An 11,712-nucleotide genomic window follows, 5' to 3' on the forward strand; every position below is an offset into this window, starting at 1 on the left:
CTCTGCGTCTTCTCACGCGAGGAGAGGCGGGTAGCCCCAATCTGCATAGGCTCCTCGGAAAATTCCTCAGAGTCTGAGGTTCCCTTGGGAAAGAAGGAAACCTCAGTCTCCCTTTCAAGTCTACGCTCTCTCAGCCGTCTATCCACCCGGATGGATAACTGCATGAGCTGATCCAAGCTATCAGGCAAGGGATATTGTACCAGTTGGTCCTTTATCTGGTTAGAAAGACCTCTTCGGTACTGGTGTCTCAGGGCTGGGTCATTCCACTGGGTATCATGGGCCAACCTCCGAAACTCCGTACAGTAAACCTCAACTGGCCTTCGCCCTTGCTTAAGGATCGAAATCTGAGCCTCGGCTGAGGCCGTCTTGTCAGGGTCATCATACAACATTTAAAAAGAAGAGAAAAAGACAAAAAACCCTTGTTTGGGAGCACTCGTTTGTAATGATTTGTATAAATGAAATGAATTGTATGTGTGATAAAACTTAACCTTTAATTGTTTCTTAAATAAAAAGAGATTAATGTGGAATGATTATGAGACTCGTGTCTGATGTTTGCAAAGAAACTTGTTTGACCTTTTTAGCAAATGAGGTACAAGTTATTGAGAAAAGGTGAAAATATCAGAGCCAATATGTTTGGTAAATATCCTTGTGTTCTGATGAAGTAAATATATCCAGAACAATCACTGTGCATGCCTTGAAAAGAAGGTATCAATAGAAACATAGTGGGAAATTTACTAAGATTCGTATTTTCCAGATTCAGGTCAAAGTTCAATCACGAATGACATCGAAAGTGTAAAACTGCAACTTTTTGAATTTATTACGACTAATTTACTAAGCTGTCGTATTCGGGTTTTTCTTTTGTTCCGATGTCGATGTCATTCGTGTTTTTTTATTGTTTTTTACGGCAGTGATTAGCAAAACACTGCCGACTTTTTTTACAATTAATCTCGGCCGGATCTGTGTGATCCGTGCTGGGGTTCATTTTTTTTTTTTTTTATTATTAAACACTGTAAAATCTTTAAAAAAAATTGCGTGGGGTCCCCCCTCCTAAGCATAACCAGCCTCGGGCTCTTTGAGCCGATCCTGGTTGCAAAAATATGGGGGGAAAAATGACAGGGGCTCCCTGATTGGCTGAGGAAACCCACTTAGACAGAAGTCAGAGTGGGTTTTCTGGCAGTCGGGAAAAGGGGATCCATGTGAAAACATGGGTCCCCTTTTAGTGCGTGGCTCGGGTAAGCGTTTTTTTTTTTTTCAAGTACGTGGATTACAAAGGATTTCTCCGAGGACCCTGGGCCCCTGGATCTCGTGAGTATAATTTCTTCAACAGGTACCCCTTGGATTCTACTGGAGAAGAGGACCGACCTGCGTGGGAACATAAGGTAAGTATGTATGTATGTGTGTATGTATGTAATAAAATTATACTTTCACGGTGTGTGTGTCTTGTGTTTTTTTGGGTATTTTTTTAGTAGTAGTACTACAGGTACCAGCGGGCCCGTTTTTCCGCCGCATGCTGGTACTTGTGGTTCTCCAAGTACCAGCATGCGGGGGAGGCTTGCTGGGACTTGTAGTACTGCTACTAAAAACAATATCTTTTCTTAGACAACAAAGGCTATCAGCCCCCCCATCCGCAGCCCATTGGATGGGGGGGGGACAGCCTCGGGCTTCACCCCTGGCCCTTGGGTGGCTGGGGGGGGGACCCCTTGATTGAAGGGGTCCCCACTCCCCCAGGGTACCCCGGCCAGGGGTGACTAGTTGGATTTTTGATGCCACGGCCGCAGGGCACTATATAAAAGTGACCCCCGGCTGTGGCATTATCTGTCCAGCTAGTGGAGCCTGGTGCTGGTTTTAAAAATACGGGGGACCCCTACTCTTTTTGCCCCCCGTATTTTTGGAACCAGGACCAGGCGCAGAGCCCGATGCTGGTTGCTTAAATATGGGGGAACCCCTGTCAATTTTTTCCCCATATTTCTGCAACCAGGATCGGCTCAAAGAGCCCGAGGCTGGTTATGCTTAGGAGGGGGGACCCCACGCAATTTTTTTTAAAAAAATAAGCACTTTCCCACCCCTTCCCACTGATATACATGCACGGATCTCATGGATCCGTGCATGCCTATCTTATCACGAATAAAAAATAAAGGTCTGGTTTTTTTTAGCACTTTTTTACGAGTTGTAATTTTTCACAGCAGTGTTTTTTTTTTTTTTTGCTTTGCACTTCTTAGTAAATGACCGAGATTCATACTTAAACAGCCGCGTTTTGACCGATGGTGTATTCATTCGTGATTTTTTCCTAGGACTTCAAAATATTACGAATGCCCTCATCACTGCCGTGATTATTGCTTAGTAAATTACCGAGATGACACTTTGATGAAAAAACGGCATCTCGGTCAAAATCGGGAGCTTAGTAAATTTACCCCATAGTATGGTAGCAAGACTGAATTTTTTAAAGATAGATGGGAGGATGGAATTATAGAGAAAGGGGCACACTGCACCTGGTATTCTCAGGAGGTTTCCCATCCTGATACTGACCAGGCCATACCTGCTTAGCTTCCGAGATCGGACAAGATCGGGCGCATTCAGGGTAGTATGGCCGTGGGCCTATTGTGAGAGATGTGGGGGAAGAAAATTGAAAGGGAAAAAGTTCACTCCTAATGTCCGTACTGTGCATAAGACAACCATGTGTAGTCCGGGAGTGTTTTTCCAAAAGCAGGAAATAGGGAATAGAAAGCGTTGGAGAATTAAAAAAGGGCCCACCGCACCTGGTATTCTCAGGAGGTTCTCCTTCCTAGTACTGACCAGGCCATGCCTGCTTAGCTTCCGAGATTGGACAAGATCGGGCGTATTCAGGGTAGTATGGCCGTGGGCCAGTATGGAGAAAATATATGGAAGAGAAGAGTACACCGCTTAATGTACTTAACACTCAACCAGGGCCACTGATGGTCTCAAATGGTAACTCCGGACAAGGTGTGTCAAGATGGTTCTGAGTGTCTGGAATAGGTAAAAATGTGGGGTGGTAGGTAAAGTATGGTAGATAGTGAAGCAGATGTGAATTATTCTATGATTAGAGCCAGAAATGCTAATAAGGAGCTCAATGCTATTTCACAACTGGTACTCTTCACCTAATATTCAGAGTGGGAGCAGTTGATACCAAGTGTCAATTATTCATTAATGAATACCAGGGAAAGCAAAAATTATAAAATAAATGCTACCATAGATACATATATATATGCTGAAATCATGAATTGCTACCTTAAATACATACATAGGTTGAAATAGCAACAGATAAAAATATGTATATGTTTACCATGAATACACTTGTGTGTATAAATTACGGTTAAATATCTGTAGCTAATGGAACAACCTTGAGGGCATGGGCGGGTATTTAGAACATAATTGTACAGATTGTTATATGCAAATAGAACATTGTTCAGAAATCACTGTTCAAAGCAGAGAGTGTAGTGATAGATTTAGTATCTATTGTCACTACTATTGTATTTCTGGACAAAATAGCAGTAAGCAGATGGTATTAAGTAGTGGACTTAAATGGCATTGAGCATTAATGATCCCTGCTGCATATTTAAACCCTGGCGATCTAGTGTCAATTAAGCCAGTATACAGTAGGTATTTAAGCAGCGGACTTAAACGTCAAATATTGATTCCTGCTGTGCATTTAAACCATGGTGATCTAGTGTCAGTTTACCGCAGCCGCAAGGTGTGCGGCGAGTGTTGTCCAGGTCCCCTCTGTTAGCGATCCCGCTGCAGTGATGACCGCGGCCGCCCGCTTCCAGAATGGGCGCGGCCGCGATGACGTCGCTGCGGACGTTCTCTCCTCGACGTACGTTTCACCTGTTAGGGCTTGGTCACGAGAGCCTCTCACTCTCGCTCTCTTGTGGCCAGTACTTAAGGGTTAGAATGACCAATGAGTTTGTAACTTAGAATTGACTGACTGCTTGTTGGACCTATCAGGTCCCGAGTGGGATACCCTGTGGAATCCATTTTGGAAAAGGGAAAAGGGAACGGGATGAGGAATAAACTAAAGTAATGAGAGTGTGAATGAAAGACTGTGTGAATTCTGGAATGAAAAATTGAATATTGAAAGACAAACTGGATCAATACATCCTCTCTCTGAAAACTAATCAGATCAATATGAAATTCACATACACCAGCAGCAAATCTTCTATTCCATTCCTTGATCTCAGGATATACTGAGATGAGACCAACACAGTAGCCACTGAAATCTTCAGGAAGGAGACTTCAACTAACAGCTTACTTCATTCAACTAGTAGCCATCTTCCATCAACCATTAAAAACATCCCCAAAGGAGAATTCCTTAGATTAAAAAGGAATTGTACTGAAAATTCCACCTTTCAAACCAAAAGCATTGATTTGGCTGTAAGATTGAAAGAAAGAGGATACAGCAACAGACTTATCAAAAGGGCCAAATCCGAAGTGCAAAAAATAGAACGGGAATCTCTGGTCTTCCCTACTACAAAAACTAAGGAAGACAAGAACACCCTACGTTTTATCGGTGACTTCTGTAAGAATTGGAAAGATGCAAGAAAAATCTTGCAAACTCATTGGCACGTCTTGAAAATGGATGAGGACATCTCGGACCATATTGGTCAGAATATCAATATGAGTTGGAGGAGGGCACCAAATTTAAAAGATAAATTGGTACGAAGTTATTTCTCACAGCACTCAAAACCGAGACCTCTCAAAGGCAGTTACCCTTGCTGTAAATGCAAATTATGCCCACATATCTCTAACCTTACAACGATCATGGATAGATTCAACCAACAGATTACAGTGCATGATTTCTTCAACTGCAGGACAGAGAATGTGATCTACTGCATCTCTTGTACCTGTAATTTAAGATATGTGGGCATGACATCTCGTATGTTCAAAGTCAGGGCACTTGAACACATCAGTACGGTGAGAAACGCTAAATCAGACCTAGCCCAATTCAAGAAGCTCACCACAGTTGCCAGACATTTCTTACGTTTCCACGACAGTCGAACAGAAGATCTTCATTTCTCAGGTTTGGAACATGTAAAAATGGGACTAAGAGGTGGAGATTACAATATGGCACTCCAGAAAAAGGAATCCGAATGGATCTTCAAGCTGGACACTCTGATTCCCAAAGGTCTAAATGAATACATCAATTACAGCATCTTTTTACCCACATAATTCCAATACCTATCCATTCTGCTTCCCTCCTATCCCACTCCTGTCCATCCTCCTCCTCCTCCTCACTATCACTTCAAGTCTTCACCTTTCTTTTTCTGTCCTCTCTCTCTCCTCTCCCCTCTCTTCTTCCCTACATTCTTTTCTTCCCCTTCATCCTCCTTTTTCTTTTCTCTTTTCTTTTTCTCCCTCTGCCCTCTTTTTCTTTTTTCCAACATTCCCCTCTGCTTTCTTAATCACTTATCCAACACCCCCCCCTCTTTTCTCCCCTCGCCTCTTTTCCATCCCCCCTTTCCCAAACCCCCTCCCCCATTCTTTCTCTTCTCCCCCCGTTTTCATATCTTGTTCCTCTCTTCACCTTTCCTTTCTCCTTCTTTTCCATCTCAGCATTCACACAACCCATCTAATCCTAACATTTCATTTCACCTGCCACATTCTCCCCATGACCCTGTCACTTTCACCCAAACTCCTTCACACATAACACTCTCCTTGCAGTCCATATCCTACACTGATATTCCCATCCTCTCACCCATTTTCCTCATGTCATCCTTCACTCCTTCCCCTTGTCACACCCCTCCCCCCCCCTTTCCTCCCCCCTCCGCACCCACATTCTTCACACATTTATACACTCACATGTTCACACTCAAGCCACAACCCTTTTCACCACCAGCCCATTTCCAATTCTCTTAATTCTCTTTCACGTCTGAGTAGCACTCCCTCACTCACTCCTATTCATTTCTCTCCATTTAATTTTCAATCCCATCTTAATCCATTTTTTCACCCTCTCAATCATACACAGCACTCAAATCAATTCATAGTCATTTCTCCATCAATTTTCAACTTCATTTATTCACCCTTTTACTTTCATTATATTCTCAACATCATCATCATTTCCAATACCATCATTACTACATGTATTCAAATTCACTTCATCCCCTTTTTCAATTCTTTCAATATTCAATTTTTCATTCCAGAATTCACACAGTCTTTCATTCACACTCTCATTACTTTAGTTTATTCCTCATCCCGTTCCCTTTCCCTTCCCCTTTTCCCTTTTCCAAAATGGATTCCACAGGGTATCCCACTCGGGACCTGATAGGTCCAACAAGCAGTCAGTCAATTCTAAGTTACAAACTCATTGGTCATTCTAACCCTTAAGTACTGGCCACAAGAGAGCGAGAGTGAGAGGCTCTCGTGACCAAGCCCTAAGAGGTGAAACGTACGTCGAGGAGAGAACGTCCGCAGCGACGTCATCGCGGCCACGCCCATTCCGGAAGCGGGCGGCCGCGGTCATCACTGCAGCGGGATCGCTAACAGAGGGGACCTGGACAACACTCGCCGCACACCTTGCGGCTGCGGTAAACTGACACTAGATCACCATGGTTTAAATGCACAGCAGGAATCAATATTTGACGTTTAAGTCCGCTGCTTAAATACCTACTGTATACTGGCTTAATTGACACTAGATCGCCAGGGTTTAAATATGCAGCAGGGATCATTAATGCTCAATGCCATTTAAGTCCACTACTTAATACCATCTGCTTACTGCTATTTTGTCCAGAAATACAATAGTAGTGACAATAGATACTAAATCTATCACTACACTCTCTGCTTTGAACAGTGATTTCTGAACAATGTTCTATTTGCATATAACAATCTGTACAATTATGTTCTAAATACCCGCCCATGCCCTCAAGGTTGTTCCATTAGCTACAGATATTTAACCGTAATTTATACACACAAGTGTATTCATGGTAAACATATACATATTTTTATCTGTTGCTATTTCAACCTATGTATGTATTTAAGGTAGCAATTCATGATTTCAGCATATATATATGTATCTATGGTAGCATTTATTTTATAATTTTTGCTTTCCCTGGTATTCATTAATGAATAATTGACACTTGGTATCAACTGCTCCCACTCTGAATATTAGGTGAAGAGTACCAGTTGTGAAATAGCATTGAGCTCCTTATTAGCATTTCTGGCTCTAATCATAGAATAATTCACATCAGCTTCACTATCTACCATACTTTACCTACCACCCCACATTTTTACCTATTCCAGACACTCAGAACCATCTTGACACACCTTGTCCGGAGTTACCATTTGAGACCATCAGTGGCCCTGGTTGAGTGTTAAGTACATTAAGCGGTGTACTCTTCTCTTCCATATATTTTCTCCATACTGGCCCACGGCCATACTACCCTGAATACGCCCGATCTTGTCCAATCTCGGAAGCTAAGCAGGCATGGCCTGGTCAGTACTAGGAAGGAGAACCTCCTGAGAATACCAGGTGCGGTGGGCCCTTTTTTAATTCTCCAACGCTTTCTATTCCCTATTTCCTGCTTTTGGAAAAACACTCCCGGACTACACATGGTTGTCTTATGCACAGTACGGACATTAGGAGTGAACTTTTTCCCTTTCAATTTTCTTCGCCCACATCTCTCACAATAGGCCCACGGCCATACTACCCTGAATGCGCCCGATCTTGTCCGATCTCGGAAGCTAAGCAGGTATGGCCTGGTCAGTATCAGGATGGGAAACCTCCTGAGAATACCAGGTGCAGTGGGCCCCTTTCTCTATAATTCCATCCTCCCATCTATCTTTAAAAAATTCAGTCTTGCTACCATACTATGTTTCTATTGATACCTTCTTTTCAAGGCATGCACAGTGATTGTTCTGGATATATTTACTTCATCAGAACATAAGGATATTTACCAAACACATTGGCTCTGATATTTTCACCTTTTCTCAATAACTTGTACCTCATTTGCTAAAAAGGTCAAACAAGTTTCTTTGCAAACATCAGACACGAGTCTCATAATCATTCCACATTAATCTCTTTTTATTTAAGAAACAATTAAAGGTTAAGTTTTATCACACATACCATTCATTTCATTTATACAAATCATTACAAACGAGTGCTCCCAAACAAGGGTTTTTTGTCTTTTTCTCTTCTTTTTAATTGTAGTCCAATCTACAAAATTCCTGGGAGCACCGCCAATCAATAGCAGTTTAAAACTTTTTGCTAACTGCACAGACATTGGTTTCTCTATGTTTATGTTATCTCTATATTTAGTTTAAATTGTTTAAGACTAGTGCGGTTCCATATTGAATTTATTGTCATCATACAACATGCCCAGTGCCGTAAAAAAAGCATCAACACTTTTAAGCGACGGACAGTCAGGCTGCAACCCATATGCCCAGACCTGTGGGTCTCCTTGTAGCAAGGAGATCACTATGCCCACCCGCTGAATCTCTGACCCAGAAGACTGAGGCCTAAGCCGGAAGTATAGCTTGCAGCTCTCCTTGAAACAAAAGAACTGCGAGCGATCTCCAGAAAAACGATCCGGGAGATTTACTTTCGGCTCCTTAACCCCTGAAGGTGCTGCTGCTGCGGGAGCTCCGCCAGCGGCCTGGGAGGTGTGCATTTTAATGGACAAATCATTAAATTGTCGAGTCAGGACCTGCACCTGATCGACCACCTGTTGCAACGTATTTTGAGGGGTATGCTCCATATTCCCACAATATTTCAACAGGAGTATTAGGCTGCTGAATATGTTATGCACACCAGTGCCTGCAGGAATGTACTGGTGTCAGAACTGTTATGCACTCCAGTGCCTGCAGGAATGTACTGGTGTTTGAACTGTTATGCACACCAGTGCCTGCAGAAATGTACTGGTGTCTGAACGGATAGGTATGCAAAACAAATGAACTCACAGACAGACTGGGGAATATGACATTAAGTACACAGAAGGTGATAGGGTAACAAAATACACACAAAGTGAACAGAGAAGCCCAGAGGCTAAGGAACTGGGTGTCTCCCTAGTATTAGTAATGCTCAGATGGGAAAAGCAAGATGTTGTGTTTCAATACGTAGAGAACCCAAAATGATGTTGCTAAGGGCAACAGCAAAACCCTAAAGGGTTACCAACGGGTGTGGCAGTAAACTCCTTGGTCAGAGATGGAATGATAGACACAAGGAGAGTCTCCACAATCCTAATTCTCACTTGCAGTGCACAGGTTCAGCTTACTGCCACTAAACTGACACCTGAACTCCTTGCACAGTGAGAATGGATTTAGGCAGGCAAGTCTGAGAATACAGCCGCAAACTTGCTAAGTTCACAGAGTAGTAACAGAACCCCAGCAAGCTAAACGACTGACTCCAGTCTTACTGCTAGGTCTGGATTGGCAGAGTGTAGTACAAAATCCCCAGGCCTATTTGCAGTAAGCAACAAGCAAATACAAAGTTACACAGTACTGGCTAACTTTCAGGAACTAACTAACCAACAAAGATTCAGCAGCATCTGCTTACCCTGAGAAGAGGGTTTATAAAGCAGGTGCTGTCCACGCCCCACTCAGACCTCACAGACTGTGAGCACAAAAACCAGCACCGGATCCCCTGCCATGCATAGAGCCTATAACCACTGCACAGCAAAAGACCCGAACCGGAGTATCAGCTGCGCTCAGGTTACTCCGCTAGCACTTGTCTCCCGGTTGCCATGACGAAGTGGCAGCACAGGGCAGGAGACCCTAACAGCATGCTCCAGACACCTGACTTGAAGGCGCTTTTGGCTCAGGCGGGAGTACTTGCTCTCCAGATAACACGGGTGCGCAGCTCCCAATACTGCTGGGGACAGAACGGGCTGCCCTCAGTCACCGGAGCCAAGTGGTGAAATTGGGAAGTAAGGTGGCTGCCATTTTGGATCCTGGTGCCCGGCCATCACATGCTCTGTCTTCTGCCTTCAATAAGGTTTAATATAAATAAGTGTCCTGGCGGCTGGACCGGGGTCACTACACTAAACTGAAGCATTTGCCTGGAGGTGAAACTACCTTCTATTTATATGGTACCACTATAATCTACTTCCTCTCAGTCTACACGCAGAGCCCAGTAACAAGTATCGTCTGAGTACAGCGCATTACACTCTGATCACAACCTCACAGTATATTATTTTGTGGATTTATCCACTGAATATATTTTGCCATTTGTGTCTCTCTGTGCTGAGCACTTCACGTCTGTATCACGCTGACCTCTAGTGGAATTTCTCGGTCATTACTGTGTTATTTGAGTTGCATTACATCATGTTTACTTGAAATTTTGGCTCGAATACCCCCGTCACCCCGACTAAGAATATCATTTTGAACGGAGTCATCTTGATGTAACCTCCTGACAGTGTACTACTGCTCCTTTTATTTATAGATCATTTGTATTTTCCTATCTCTGAGAGGTCAGTCTCTTTGTAGCCGGCTTATCATGCCTCCAAAAAAGGTTAAAAGGTACCAAATCGGCCCCACCTGTCCATCTCTTTGGTACTTCGAATTCAGGTGGTCCTTCTGAGACCACTACAACATCATCTGCTTCTACTTGTCAGATGCACAGCCCAGCTGTAATGGCTGAAGACATCTTAAGACATCCTAGATGGTCCTGTTACTCTACGCTCTATACCAGTGGTTCTCAAACTCGGTCCTCAGGACCCCACACAGTGCATGTTTTGCAGGTAACCCAGCAGGTGCACAGGTGTATTAATTACTCACTGACACATTTTTAAAGGTTCGCAGGTGGAGCTAATTATTTCACTTGTGATTCTGTGAGGAGATCTGCAAAACATTCACCGTGTGGGGTGCTGAGGACCGAGTTTGAGAACCTGTGCTCTATACATTATGTTATCTGCATTTAAGGACTGAAATAATCTCAGAACTTAACTCTAATATTCAAGTTTTTGAGGTCTAGTATCAGGGAAATGGGCACTCGTACAGACTAAGATGAAAGAGATTGTTGCGTCTCACAAAGATCTGATTTCAGCACATTACACGCTTCAGGAAGACATGGGGCTAAATTTACTAAGATGGGAGTTCTATTTAAGATGGGATATTGCCCATAGCAACCAATCAGGGTTTCAGGTATTATCTTCTAGAAGGTGCTAGATTAATGAGAAGTAAAAGCTGATTGGTTGCTATGGGCAACATTCCATCTTAAATAGAACTCCCATCTTAGTAAATTTACCCCATGGCCTCTATTCGTGATAAAGTCATTGATTTAGAAGACAGGTCTTGGAGAAATAATATCAGAATAATGGGCGATCCGGATTCTGCTACAAATGCTGAGCTTTATGATTATGCCACGGTTCTCTTTTCAGAAACTTTCACCGAAGGCTTCTGCCGCTGACCTTCTTATTGATAGGATCCATAGACTCCCAAAGTCCAAACAGGCCCCAATCCAAGCACCGAGGGACACTCTGCTCAGGGTCCACTTTTTTCATATTAAAGAACACATTTTACAGGCTGCTTTGCCTTCCTCATCCACAGCTGAGTGACTGGATAATCTGCAGATATTTCTCCTGTGACGCTGGCCAAAAGGCATCTATTCCACCCAAGGAAATGTACAATACAAATTGGTATTTCCTACTAAGGTTATTGTAATGCGAAACTGCGCCATCGCAGTGATACCTTCAACCGAGGATGGCCCTGCTATTCTGAAAAAATAGGATTTTAATACCTATCGGTATAGCCTTTTCTTTTAGTCCG

General features: G+C 43.2%; 4 pseudogenes; 2 read left to right on the forward strand and 2 right to left on the reverse strand.

Moving 5' to 3' along the window:
* Positions 1-2,477: 2,477 nt before the first annotated feature.
* On the reverse strand, positions 2,478-2,595 carry LOC134984933 (5S ribosomal RNA; annotated as a pseudogene).
* A 149-nt stretch (positions 2,596-2,744) lies between these two features.
* On the reverse strand, positions 2,745-2,862 carry LOC134984928 (5S ribosomal RNA; annotated as a pseudogene).
* Positions 2,863-7,374: 4,512 nt separating this feature from the next.
* LOC134984929 (5S ribosomal RNA) lies at positions 7,375-7,492 on the forward strand (annotated as a pseudogene).
* A 149-nt stretch (positions 7,493-7,641) lies between these two features.
* LOC134984931 (5S ribosomal RNA) lies at positions 7,642-7,759 on the forward strand (annotated as a pseudogene).
* Positions 7,760-11,712: the final 3,953 nt, after the last annotated feature.

The sequence above is a fragment of the Pseudophryne corroboree genome (assembly GCF_028390025.1).
Source record: "Pseudophryne corroboree isolate aPseCor3 chromosome 3 unlocalized genomic scaffold, aPseCor3.hap2 SUPER_3_unloc_97, whole genome shotgun sequence".
NCBI classification, from domain to species: Eukaryota; Metazoa; Chordata; class Amphibia; order Anura; family Myobatrachidae; genus Pseudophryne; species Pseudophryne corroboree.